The sequence below is a fragment of the Neolamprologus multifasciatus genome, chromosome 16, assembly GCF_963576455.1.
Source record: "Neolamprologus multifasciatus chromosome 16, fNeoMul1.2, whole genome shotgun sequence".
NCBI classification, from domain to species: domain Eukaryota; kingdom Metazoa; phylum Chordata; class Actinopteri; order Cichliformes; family Cichlidae; genus Neolamprologus; species Neolamprologus multifasciatus.
Genome location: NC_140454.1, coordinates 31,779,529 through 31,792,563, shown reverse-complemented (window position 1 = coordinate 31,792,563; position 13,035 = coordinate 31,779,529). Strand labels below are relative to the sequence as shown.

General features: G+C 42.0%; 1 protein-coding gene across 3 annotated transcripts in view; it reads right to left on the bottom strand.

The window, feature by feature from the left end:
* Positions 1 to 13,035, bottom strand: part of hdac4 (histone deacetylase 4) — a 148,316-nt gene that overhangs the window by 68,195 nt on the left and 67,086 nt on the right. The gene's annotated exons all lie outside the window — the stretch shown is intronic.

The window sequence follows — 13,035 nt, the reverse complement described above, 5'->3', positions numbered from 1 at the left end:
ACTACAAACACGCACACAGAAACAAAACGAGCTGTTTACTGGTGGCGACTGATACCCCGAAAACTTTATGATGTTAGTAACTTTGTTCTGGAAACTCTTTCTGTTTTTAAAAAAGAAAAGTACGTCTTATTCCAGTGAATCATCGTCACCTAAATGTGCAAATAATGGATTATTATTACACAAGACGGAAAGAAGTTCATCTGTTTAAGGAGTTCTACTTAAAATAAGTAAATCTTAGCAAGAATGCATGACTAATAAACAGGAGAGACGCTGAATCACGGGCCTGAAACCTTATTTGTAGATTAGTGATGAGTTTGGGATTGAATGATAACGGGGAGCGTTTAGGGGACGGCTGAAGGACTGGCCTACTGAGTGGAATCAGTCCACTTAAGACAAGTGCTCCTCTGGGGGCAACACCTGACGTGCCTTTTGGTTCTTTCAATGAAGGTTCAGTCGATATGTGTTAAAAGAAACAGGCAGGAAGGACCTGACTGTTTGCCCCAAGTGGGTTAGTTGTCCTCTGCGCTCTAACGGTCTGCTTTCCAATTCCCCTTGAATTACACTGGAGTAAAGGCAGGGCGCCAGTTGTGAACTGGAATCAGATACCTGCCTTTCACCAACAGGGTGCCAGTTCAGAGCCCGGGTGGAGCCAGTTACGCTTTAATTTCTTTAAATAAATACAAGTTTTGACAAGTTCAAAAATCAAACTGGACCAAGCGCTGCAGAGTGGAATCATGGTGAACAGAATCTGTGGGCTGAGTCACAGGTCGATTTCTTGAGACGGCCCCTCCCATATTCACAGGTATGTGGTGCAACTTTGGGCCAAGCAACTTTATGATGGCGTGCTGGCGTCGGCTTTCTTCGGCTCTCACGCCAGCGTTTTTGTTTTTTTTTTTGTTAGTTGAAATTCGTGGGACTGCATTTAGAAAAACATGAGTGATATACTGCCACTGTGGATAATGTTCAAAGTTTTTCACTTTTATGAGTAACCCCGTTTGCAAGGCAGTTAAAAACAATTGTCTTCATTTTGATTCTGATGGGAAACAGATGCTTTTCTGATCCACTGCATATGGAGTTAAACAATACTGAAGGGTTAGGACTGCTCGGTCCAACTGAGATATGTCCAGTGCTTGCAACATACACATCCAAGGTCAGAGATGTCTTGCCTGGCAGCTTTTGCAATCATCATGATCTTGCTTTTCCAAGACGGGCTCTATAATCTCTTTAAAGGTTCCTTGCGTGTTTTTCTTCTTCTTTTCTTTTCTTTATCTATTTATTAATTTCTATTATTATTCACATTAGTGCATATGGAATATGGCAATGCCCGAGCTGACAAGGAGAAAAAAAAGAAAAAGAAACAAGAGAAAAGATAAGAATAAACGGACAGAGCACAAGTGGGGAAAAAAGGAATTACATTGATAGGTTTGAAACTAAAGAGATCATGGAAGCACACGGGATACCAGCATGCAGCATACTGTCCTATTTTTGCATATGTTGCCATGAATGTGCTTGTACATACACGTGTGGATGTATGCGTGTGTAGCATGATCTGTTCCTGTGTGTGTTTGCAGAAGCTATTTTTGAAGTTCAGTGTAGAATCCAGGAAGTTTTGTTTGATCAGACAACACACCTACACACCTGGCTGCGATAAAGGCCTGCCTTATCAGCTTGTTGTATAGTGTTGACGTCAAAGGCTTAGCTAAGCATCATGCAGCCGTGACACTGATAACACCTAACGCTACTGATCCCAAACCGCAACGGCATACACGCACGCAAACAAACACCGTGTCATTTTTAGAACAGGGAGAATCTCCCTCGCAGAGGCCACCGACACGTCGCGGTGAAATCAGCGTGCAGAGAAAAGCCGGGAGGGAAAGACGACGGTCAACGAGCAGCAGCAACGATCTGACAACTTAACGAATGAAAATGAACAGCGGGGTGCGTGTAGTCGGCTTTGGAAAATGTTTGTTGGTCAACACCGCATACATAAAGGACGACTTGTTTTCAGACCACTCGTGCATTATTGGCCTTGTTTGGACAGACAACATAAGAAAGAAGCAATTAAAGCAAATTTGTTTTGTAATCAACAAAAGTCTTGAAATAAATGAGCATGCTGCAGTGCCATATACAGCTCTTCACAAAGAGGTTCAACACAAACAGAACTTCTCCTGCTCCACACGGAGTTGTTCAAACCATGTTGTGATGCCACAGCAGATGTTGTTTCCTGTGGTTAATATGTGTCTTACTGGGACTTTTGTCTGCTTCCTTAGTCACAAGGGATCGCCACAGCAGATGGATCCACATATTTTATTTGGAAATATTTTACGTCAGCTGCCCTTCCCGCAGTCTCCCTCCTGAGCATTTGTGCCTCCTCCCCTCAAACTGCAGCTTTTTTTGCATATTAAGCAAATGTAATAACAACTACATATGGGACTTCCATGTAAGACTCGCTGCCAAAATCACTGATGTCTGACGATAGCCAGGCAGCAACAATCAGGTCAAATACACAACAGGTTTGCATGCAGATACAGTAAGTGTTGCTTCTACCGAACCGCATCCTTGGGACTGCTGGACATGATGAGTGCTCATCAAGTAAAACCAACTCGTATTAGCCAAAGCCCAGAACCTTCGTACAAGTTAGGCAATGAATTCCTGTGAAACTGGGCTTTTGCAGTTATTTAGAAGCCTTAGAGAGAAACAGACGAGGCAATAAGTGAGTGATTCACAGATAAATTACTATCTGCATCATAGTCAGTGTGCACATGTGTCTTAAATAATGCATGTGGCATAATGATCGCAAGGCATGCTGAAATACACAGTGTGGCAAGCAGGCAGACAGAACTGATGAATAAGTAATGGATGGTGTCCGACTCATAATGTACACACGAGAGCTGCTCTCACTCTCTCTCTCTCTCTCACACACACACACACACACTCACACACACACACAAAACAATAAACGAACCTGTTCAAGCTCAGGAAGAAGAAAAGACACCAAGTCGTATTTTCGTACCTTGGTATGCTCTCGTCTTCCCTCCTCCTCTTCATAGTGATGGGGGGCTTTGCTTTTTTCATCCATCTCCCCAGAGAGCTGAAGACCCAACTCAAAATACTATGTCGTTTATTATTGATTTGAGTTATTTATAATACACACACATACTCTCTGTAATCCCCCTTTACCTTCCCTTCTCTCCCCTTTAGCGTTCCCATTTAATGGCACACTGGGAAAATCTCAAAATTGAGGCACTAAATCTGAAACATATAATAACAATACAATAATATATAATAACTTAAACTAGTATTACGAAGTATTTCAAAATAATATCAACACAGATTTAGTTAACGCCATGAAAGTCAAGAAAGGGGGCATCTTAGGTTTCCAACTGCTACAACAGGGTAACACCCAGTCTGATCCCAAACCCCCGGTCAGATTATTCTCTGGTCTCTAAGAGGAGACTATATAAACTATAAATAAACTAAAAGACAAAGTGCACTTAGCTAAAAGAAGCCTCCAAAAGTAAAATGGGGGAAGAAGCAGGTGAATTGAAGGGGGATGCAGATGGGTTGTAAGCCAGTCCCTCTGCAGAGCCCAGAACGTACTAGATATCAAAAGGGCCACTAGGATGGCAACAGAGGCAGCAGAATTTACAAGGTGGCAAAATATAGTGTGTATATATATTTTGTTGATATACTGGAGTGAACTGAATGTTGTCCGAAGTGATTGAGGTTTAAAAATGTTTACAGCGATTGATATCAGCTTCTTTTTACTGTCTATTGAACAGCATGTGGATACACATAAACGTGACAGAAATCAATACCATCGCTTTAAACCTGTGTGATGCTGCCTTTCTGTGCATACACAAACACACAAATACACATAAATATACACACATACACTGACTGGACAAATCACAAGGAAGCAGCATCAGTTTTCTAAAACGTCTTGAGCTGCTGTCTCGCTGTTTCTAAGTATGGTTGTAAGATCCACTATGAGTACATATATACAGTGAAATGATTTGTCATCCAGCAGAGATGTAATTTAAACGCTTCTAGCTGTGTTAGGCTGCTAACACAAACCTTAAAAAGCTAAATAATTTATATGAGTGGGAGGCCTACAGAGATAAAATTATCCAGCCGTATTGTAAAAGACACTCTGAGAAGAGCTGAAAGTGCAATGAAAGCTATTATTCAAAAATAAAATCATTGCATCCACAGATATTTCTACTTTGGGCGATTGTGGCTCAAGAGTTGGGCGTTCGTCTTGTAATCGGAAGGTTGCCGGTTCGAGCCCCGGCTCCGACAGTCTCGGTCGTTGTGTCCTTGGGTAAGACGCTTCACCCGTTGCCTACTGGTGGTGGTCAGAGGGCCGGTGGCGCCAGTGTCCGGCGGCCTCGCCTTTGTCAGTGCACCCCAGGGCGGCTGTGGCTACAATGTAGCTGCCATCACCAGTGTGTGAATGTGTGGATGATTGTGTATAGTGTAAAGCGCCTTAGGACCAAGTAAAGCGCTATACAAATACAGACCATTTACCATTTACTTGGTTTGTATCCAGAAGAACGATAATGATGAATCTCAGCTTTTCACTGTTTAAAGCTAAAAGCATTGTTTTTGGAAAAAGCTCGGGCCAAATGATGCCCACCGTACAGCCTCAATGTATGTGTGTGTGTGTGTGTGTGTGGTAAAGCTCCACAGAAATACGCACAGTGTGTGTTAAATATAAATTCTGGCAGTTCTGAAGAACTGAAAACATCAAGGCTTAAAAACACCTTAAAAACGCAGCAAAGATAACAGAAAGAGAAGCTTCGAGCTGCCAGCTGCAGCGAGAAACTCCGTTCATTCATATTTTATACCGTCTCGCTCCATCTCAATTGTAATGCCTTCGCCGAGCTCACAGCAGACAGAGACCCATTAGCTTTCAGTGATGCTAAACTGAACTTATGAAAGACGTCAGCCCACCACACTGCTCCCTGTGCTCTTACAATCACATGGGTCACAAGAACAGCAACCGCTCAAATCTCAGACTCTTCATGAGCAATGAAGCTGTTGTTTACTACGGCCTTGTCGACAATGAAGAAAAAATAAAACCACAGACAAACAAACACAAAGTTAACCACAGATGTAAATGGAGGATAAACACTATGATGACAAATATCATCTTGTGAGGCTATATTAAGGACTTGTTGCCCTTTAAAAGGTTTTTTTTAATTTCAAATACCTATTTATACTTAGTTTTTACTCTGATTATTTTCTATTACAGAAACTGTAAGTATAGAAGGCCACCTCTCGTCTTTCTCGGCACCATCTTCTACTCAGAAAATTGGTTCAGGCAGAAAACCATTGTCTATTTCTTCTCTTAAATGAGTCTGCGGTAAAGTACAGTCTATCACTGACAGCCATGCCGTAGTCATTAGCCTGTGGGCTTATTTATAATGAACTCCTTTTCCGGGACCAAGGAAAGCTAACCTTTGGTTGTGATGGCGTCCTGGACAAATGGTAACAAATTCTTTGCGAGCAGAAAGCAAAGGTCTGAGCCCTGGAGTGGTCATCCATAATAGCTTCCAGAAGACTCTTCCAGAGCCATATATTTCTACTAAGGCTTTTAAAAGCCTTTACAAAACACACCTCTGCATTAATAAGTGAGTTTGACAGGAAGTGAAAGGGCAATGCATAGTTGGAGTCAAATGTGAAACATATCCATTTGCATATAAACAGACAAACACTACTTTTACAAATGGCTTTAAAGGAACTGGAGACTCTGATGTGGTAATTGATGAGAACTTAGAAAGAGGAGGGAAAAAAGAGTATTCGCGGTACTGCCTGCTGATTATATCACATTCTAGCGTGCACATGCTAATACGTTACCGCTCGAGTCTTTCTTAAGCAGGCAGAGGGAAAGAGCGAGGGAAACCACAGCTGCAGAATAACAGAATCAATGCAAGACAAAGAAAGTCTGCAGAGCTTGTTGGTTATGGCACAATCTGTATTCTGCATTCAAGTTGTGTTCAAGGCGGTGGTACCAACTCCCTATGTAAGCATGGTTTTCTTTGTGTTCAGGGACTTTTATATCTCTGACCACTCCAGGTTTAATCACAAACAATGCATTTTTATTTTTCCATTGCCCGCTAAGAGCAAACAGGCAAAATCATTTTGAAAAAGTCTCATTATTGATGCACTACGTCTATCCCACTCTTGAGCTTTTTATAGCTGCAGAAAAACAGTAAAAACAACCTATTTATTGATGGCGACAGGCCGTCTTATTGCTTAGCTGTCACACAACGGCTGCCTATCACACAAACAATGTTTCAGACCACTGAAGGCCAGATCACCTAATGAGCAGTGAAATCTCTCTCGTACATAAAGGTTAAACTATTTTTTTTTTTTTTTATTATAATCCAAAGAGAGCAAAGGTGGAAATGCTCATCAAGTAGAGCTGGGCGATATATCGAGTTTTTAAAAAATATCGATATATTTTTATACGAGATATAAGATGTGACAATATCCTTTATATCGATATAGTCTATGTTACGTTATAACTATACTTGTGGAGCCGCAAGTTTGCCTCTCTTTCGTCCACTTTTGTCTTTACGCAACGTTACTCGGCCTCGCCCCTCCTTCACTGAACACAACTCCCCCTCCTCCCCCATCGCTTCACCTGCAGGAAGCGACAAGATGGACACGGCAAATCTCCGTTAACGAGTTACTGTGCATCGCCCCGTGCGTGGGGCTGGACGCCGTCAACGTGTTAGCTAGCTAACCACGCTAACGAGCTAACCACGCTAACGAGCTAACCACGCTAACGAGCTAACCACACTAACACCATGCAGCCCAGAGGCGCTGCACAGCCTAAAATCCTTTCATTTTCTCAAAAGTTGACAGCGCGCCTTATGTATGAATTCTGGTTGTGCTTGATGGCCGCGAACCGATTTTATGTGGTACACAGCGTTCAGCAATCTGTCAAAAAATGTTTTAGTAGGACTTTGGTAAACTACGGAGCAGCACCGCTTGATGGATTGTCGGAGCATTACGGCTACCGAGGAGCCTCGCGGAGTGATACGTACTGTGCTTCAACGTAATATTACCCTACTGTGTATAAGGACCATAAATGGCACCTGTTAAGAGACGTGGTTACGAAGAGGATTTCAAACTCAATGCTGTCAGTCACACAGTAGAAGTTGGGAACAGAGCAGCTGGGAAATCTGTCTTTGTTACTATGCTCAGCGTCTTTTAGTTTACATTTTGACTGCACAATTGTGAGCTTTTTGTTATGCATAAATTCTTTTATTTATGGAGCATTATTATTTAATAAATGCTCATAATTTATTTTTGAGTAAATTTTATGTACAGCTATGCTCTATGTTAATAAAAGTGCCTGTGTGACATCTGGGACACAGCTTTGACTAAGAACTCTCTTTTTGTTCTTACTTTATGGCTTTAAAAAAAAATATCGAGATATATATGTTATATCGCCGTCCAGGTAAAAAATATCGAGATATGAATTTTGGGTCATATCGCCCAGCCCTATCATCAAGTACCTTCAGAAAGACGACTTTATATGCAGTCTATACTCACAGCCTGGCTGTATTCATTCAAGAGCCCCCACAGCAGCAATAACACTTCCTTCATCTGCATGAAGTCACAATGCACATATTTTTACTTTTTCTACTGAAAGCAAATCAATAGAACAACCTCAAAAATGCCACCTTCCTCAGGGGAAGTTCACGCAGGCTGAACTTTCCCACAGAGTTGAACCATGGTGACCTTTGAGCGAAGATGTGACCCAAAGCGTCACAATCGCAGGAGACACCAAAAACCAAACACAGAATTTAGACAACTTTGCTCTGCCGAAACAGAAAGTCGTGCCCGGTGCAGACGGGTCATGGTTTATATAGCGGATGCGTGACGATTTCACTGGACTGTTTTAAAATGTTTGTGATTTGGTCACAAAGTTTCCAGGCCTACCTTCAACTGTTCCTGTGGAATTTCCCCCTCAACTCTGTGACGTGAACAAAGACACGAGGAAATAAAAACAAATTTTAAAAGTGTTACGATCAGGGTTCCCTTGTGATCAGAATGCAAAAGTAGAAAAACCATCATTAAAAAACGTTTCCATTTTGCTGTCCTGTAATACTATACAACCACACCGTCGCTGGCACTTCAAATCCCCACATCTCTCCTCTTCACCAATTCCCATTGTGCCCCAAAATGTTACTATCTCACATCAAAAATGAAGGTTGGGGGTTTGTAGTGTTTTTTTTATGTATTCATACACAAACATTGACTAACACTCACTCTTGAGATGTCTGGTAGGTTTTTGAAAACCGTGACAGTCAGCCATAACAGGGCCAAATGCAATATTTATAACCTGGTAACATGGTAAAATCTTTCTCCCTATATGACATCCGCACAAAGTCTCATGCAGAACCTGCCGAGGCTGTCAGGATAATGGCACTGATGCAGACAAAGTAGGTTAAGGCAATGCCTGTTCTGCTGGAAGACGAAAACAAGTCTGGCTCGAAGCACTCCGCCATACTTTTTTATGCCCAAATGTGAAGAGTGTGCATGTGTGTGTGTCTCTTTAAGGGGGTTGACACAACCTCAGGCTATGTCTGTAAATATAATCAGGCTCTAATACACTGCCTTGTATTCCCTTTGTAACGCCTATCTTTCGCTCAGGATCAGATTTGATTTGACCTCATGCTCTCCGACAGCTTTAGGTTTGTTTTAGGATTCCGCCTTAAACGCGTGGCTGTATGCTCCGAGGACTTTATATCAGCCTCTAAGGAATATTAAAAATAGTTAAATTATTCTGTGCCGCTTGGGAAAAATAAGTTGTGACGAAGCAAAGGGCAGAGAATTATATCTTAGCTCATCTGATGTTTCAGAGAACCTATTGGAAAAATCTCCTGAGCATCATCTTTGTTAGGGTGGGTGTGTGTGTCTGTGGATTTCTGCTAGTGATGGTGGTTAAGCAGAAAAGTAGCAGCTGCCCACCAGCTCCTGCCTACACCAACCTGGCACCAAGCAGGGGAATCCATGCCAGGTCAGGGAGTGACAAGGATGGGGAGGGGGTTGGTAGGTGGCTCTGGGGGCCCATATGGGGGGCTGGAACCAGGACCCGACAGCCTTGTGGGTTCCCTGGTGAGCATGTACGTATTAAACAGGTGGCCTTCGGTTAGGAATTAGGAAAAGGTGTGGATTCTAAGTGACACTGCTGGGATCTAGGACTAAAAATTCACAAGGTTATAATGTTCCATTTATTTATCTGTGACCTACGTCCTCAGATTAAATGGATGACTCAGTCTTGAAATTGTATGTTTTAGTGCTTACGCTCATTGTGATTAAAAAAGAGAAAAAGGTAATGTGATGATAATGTGTGGCGATACTTCAAAGGTTTTCCTGAGGGGAAGTTTGTTTTCCTAATGAGTTCTTCAGCATACAAAAGCAAAAACATGAAAGGATGTGATGACAGGATGTCGTACGGAAGAGAAATGAGAAGTTAACGAGCAGAATGAAAGAAAGAAACGAGGTTGTACCACAAGCAAATCTGACCCATTGTGACGTAAAGCATGTTCCTTTACATTAACAGAGTAGGAGCTAACACCAACACACAAAACAACAATGTCAGGATTAAGGTCAAGCATACACTCATGCGCAGATACACGAAACTCTCTGTTCCAGCGAGTAGGGAGGGAGGCGGCAGGGGTCTGGCTGGCAGACAAGTGTCTGGTCATGGTGACCTACACAAGTGGTGTCCTCTGGAACACACCTCGCTCTCCATCTCTGGCTTTTCACCACCAACCCTTTCCTTCTTTCGCCTGCATTTCCACTCTCTTCTGTCCTTGCTTTGCTGTTATTTCCAAATTTGCACTAAATTATTGTAGTTCAGCATCACTGAAGGGAGAACATTTCTGCGGGGTTGGGGTTGAGGTTAGCGATTTAGCTGTCAGCGGTTAATTCTAGGAAATGCATTATGCCAATGAGCATCCTGTGCATGTGCAGAGAAATGCAGATGCAGAGGGGGAAAGAATTTGGTGTAGTCCAAAAATGTTTCTCTCCACTTTTTTTCTGGTTTCCTTTCCAGAGTTTTGAAATGGTAATGAGGCTGCTGGTATTTGCATAATGTGCCTTTCCTCGTTCCTCTTTTTCTACTTATCCAGGCTCTCTTCTACTCAAATTGCGGTTCTCCTGTCTCTTACCATCTCCTTTCATTGCATTTATTCTTCTCCTCCCACTAACCTGCTCTCAGGTTCTTAAGTGCTCATAGATTATTGACAACTCTAAATAAAGATACGATAAGATAAGCAGTTCAGCCAGACAACAGGAGCTGACCAACAGGTCTGCCACTTCCTGTGTGAACAGCTCCCCATTCTTAGCAGGCTTCCTCAAAGCCTCTCATTCAGCTCAGCCCTAATATCAGCACTGTGCAGACGGAAAATGGACACTGCACAAAGCCTTAAGACTAAAAAACTGAAAAGGGAAAAAAGAAATACTGCTGTCAAATTTCTTGCCGATTACGACGGTGCATGCCAGGCAGGCAATGATGAAAGGAGCCATAACGAAGTCCTTCTGTGAGCTACAAAAGCATTTCTGGTCTACATAATCTGTCACTTCTGCTCCCACTTTACTCTTCTATTTTCCATCCTCTTCTCTCAATTTGTCTTCCTCTCTCCTCCTCCTTCCTCATCACTTCTCTCACCTTCCCCTCCCTCCTCCTCCCTCCCTGCAGCGTCTGTGCTCTGACAGTTATGTGTGAGTGGAGCGTGGGCTGCTGCTAATTTGTGCAGAGTGGGAGAAAGCTGTTTTGGCTCACCGAGGGGGGAAAAAAAAGCCCAGTTTAGCCTATATGATGGGATGGATGGATAGATAAGCCAAACTAAGCACAAACACAAACACACACACAAAAAAAAATCACTTAATACACGTTTGTTTAGCCTGTAATTTTCACATCCTCGTCTAATGTCACATGTGCATTTACTGATAGAAGCAGCTGCTCAAACTTACATTCACATCCAAAGTGTGGAAGGTGCAGACTTCTATTCCTCTTACAGTACCTCCTCCTGGGTGCAATTTAGTCATCCTGATTAATATGCACCCAAATCTGTTTCTATCAGAGTCTTCCTCATTATCTCCCTCATTTTTAATTTTCAGTAGCATTCATCGTGTCGCCTGATTGACACCCACTCAAATTTTGATCTGAAACTTTAAAAAGAAAGAAAGAAAAAATGCACAGTCACAGACTTGTGGCTTTAAGGTCGGCCTCACTCACTGATGCTGTTAGCATCTCATTAAGGTCTGTGTTGAAATGGACTTTGCAGCATCAAATAAACACACACACACAGAGGAAGTGTTACTGTTGCTCTTGGCACCCGCTTAATTAATTCTAACACATCGTATGAATGTGTTAATAGACCATTGTACTGTACCTATTCCAATAAAATGCCATTGTCCTTTTTTGGCAGGCATTTAAACATTTAGTTATTCTTAGTGTTGGAACAGTCTCCGCATTTTCAAGTGAATTTATTCAGCATCTCAGTCCAGCGAGTTAACTGTGGAAATACAAGTGTACTAGCTTTGAAGAGAACCGGTTAATCTTCCATCTATGGCGGATCCTTTGTGGTATACACAGTATGGGTGGCTGCGACCTGTGATGAAACACTATTCCTGCCCACAATGATGGTATCATGACAGCAGTTTTGCAATACTCGATGCTCTGCAAGAAAATTATCTACGATACATCAAATGTCTTAATGAAAAAAAAACAACCTCTGAAAGTGCAAAAAAAGCAGGAATTCTGCATTTTTTCACTGCCCTTTGTTGTTAGTGTGCGTACTATCATCACTATTCAACATCAATTTTGTGGCAGTTCAGTTAATCAGATCTCTGATTTTCTTTTTATTTAGTTTATCCTTTTTACAGCTACTTCCCTTCACTTTAACCTCATTGACTTGACAAGCACCCCAATGAAGAGCCATGAAGTAGTGACTCCTGCAAGTCAAATTATCAATGGAATCTGCTAAGAGTACCTGTGTATTTCAATAAAAACAGTCAAAAGAGGCACCGTGTCCTCTCTGTGCTGCCTCCCCTTTCATCTCACCCACCAACCGGCCCAGCAGATGGATGCCTCTCCCTGATGCTGGTTCTGCCAGGTCTCTTCCTGTTAGACAACAGATCTTCCTTCCTACCATCGCCAAACTCTTTCTCGCAGGGAATTGGTGTAATATAACTGAAATTGCATCACAGGAGAAAGTAATGTAATATAATGCCCTAGAAATATTTTTTTCCACTCTAAATACACTGTGGGACATTTTATCTATAGCTTCTCAGCATTTAAAGTGTAATGCACACTGTAATTTATGGAGCCAGTCACACAGACGTAGAGACCAGTTGGAGACCACCTTACAACCACCACAAGAGGAAAGAAATGAGCATTTGCCATTTGCTATAGTCACATGTAGTTTGTATGGAAGGTACTAACTTGTCTAAACAGGAGACTGTGGTCCAAACTAGAAATGGAAATCTGCCACCTTCTGAAGTTTCACCTTTGGAAAGGTAAGGCACATTTTTAAAAAAAAAGTTTTAAAGTGCCCACTTTCCAGTATGTGTCACGCCTTTTTCAGTTTTACTGCGACTCGGTTTGCAAGTGCGTGGGCGCCTTCCGTCTTCTGTAGGAAGTGCAGGCGTCTGAGGCAATCAGTTTTTTGGTGCAGCATTCTCTTTGCAACCACTTGCCAACCAATCAGGAAAACCACATTTTTTCTTAGAAGCTGGAGGTTACTAGGTGGTCATTTACTGGTCTGTAAGCTTGTGTCAGTGAGGTCCTATTGATAATTTATAGCAATTTGTATGGAGGAAGTGACTAAAGCCTTGAAATAAATTCAAACAATCTATTTTTTAACTGCTTCTTTGTTGATATGGTGACAAACATGATTCATACTACACACAAAAAATAGTGCCTTTAAGAAACTACTTTCACTTCTTTCATATGACACAGGGTTAGTTTCTCTTCTCCATTTTTGTGAACGTCAATGTATCATT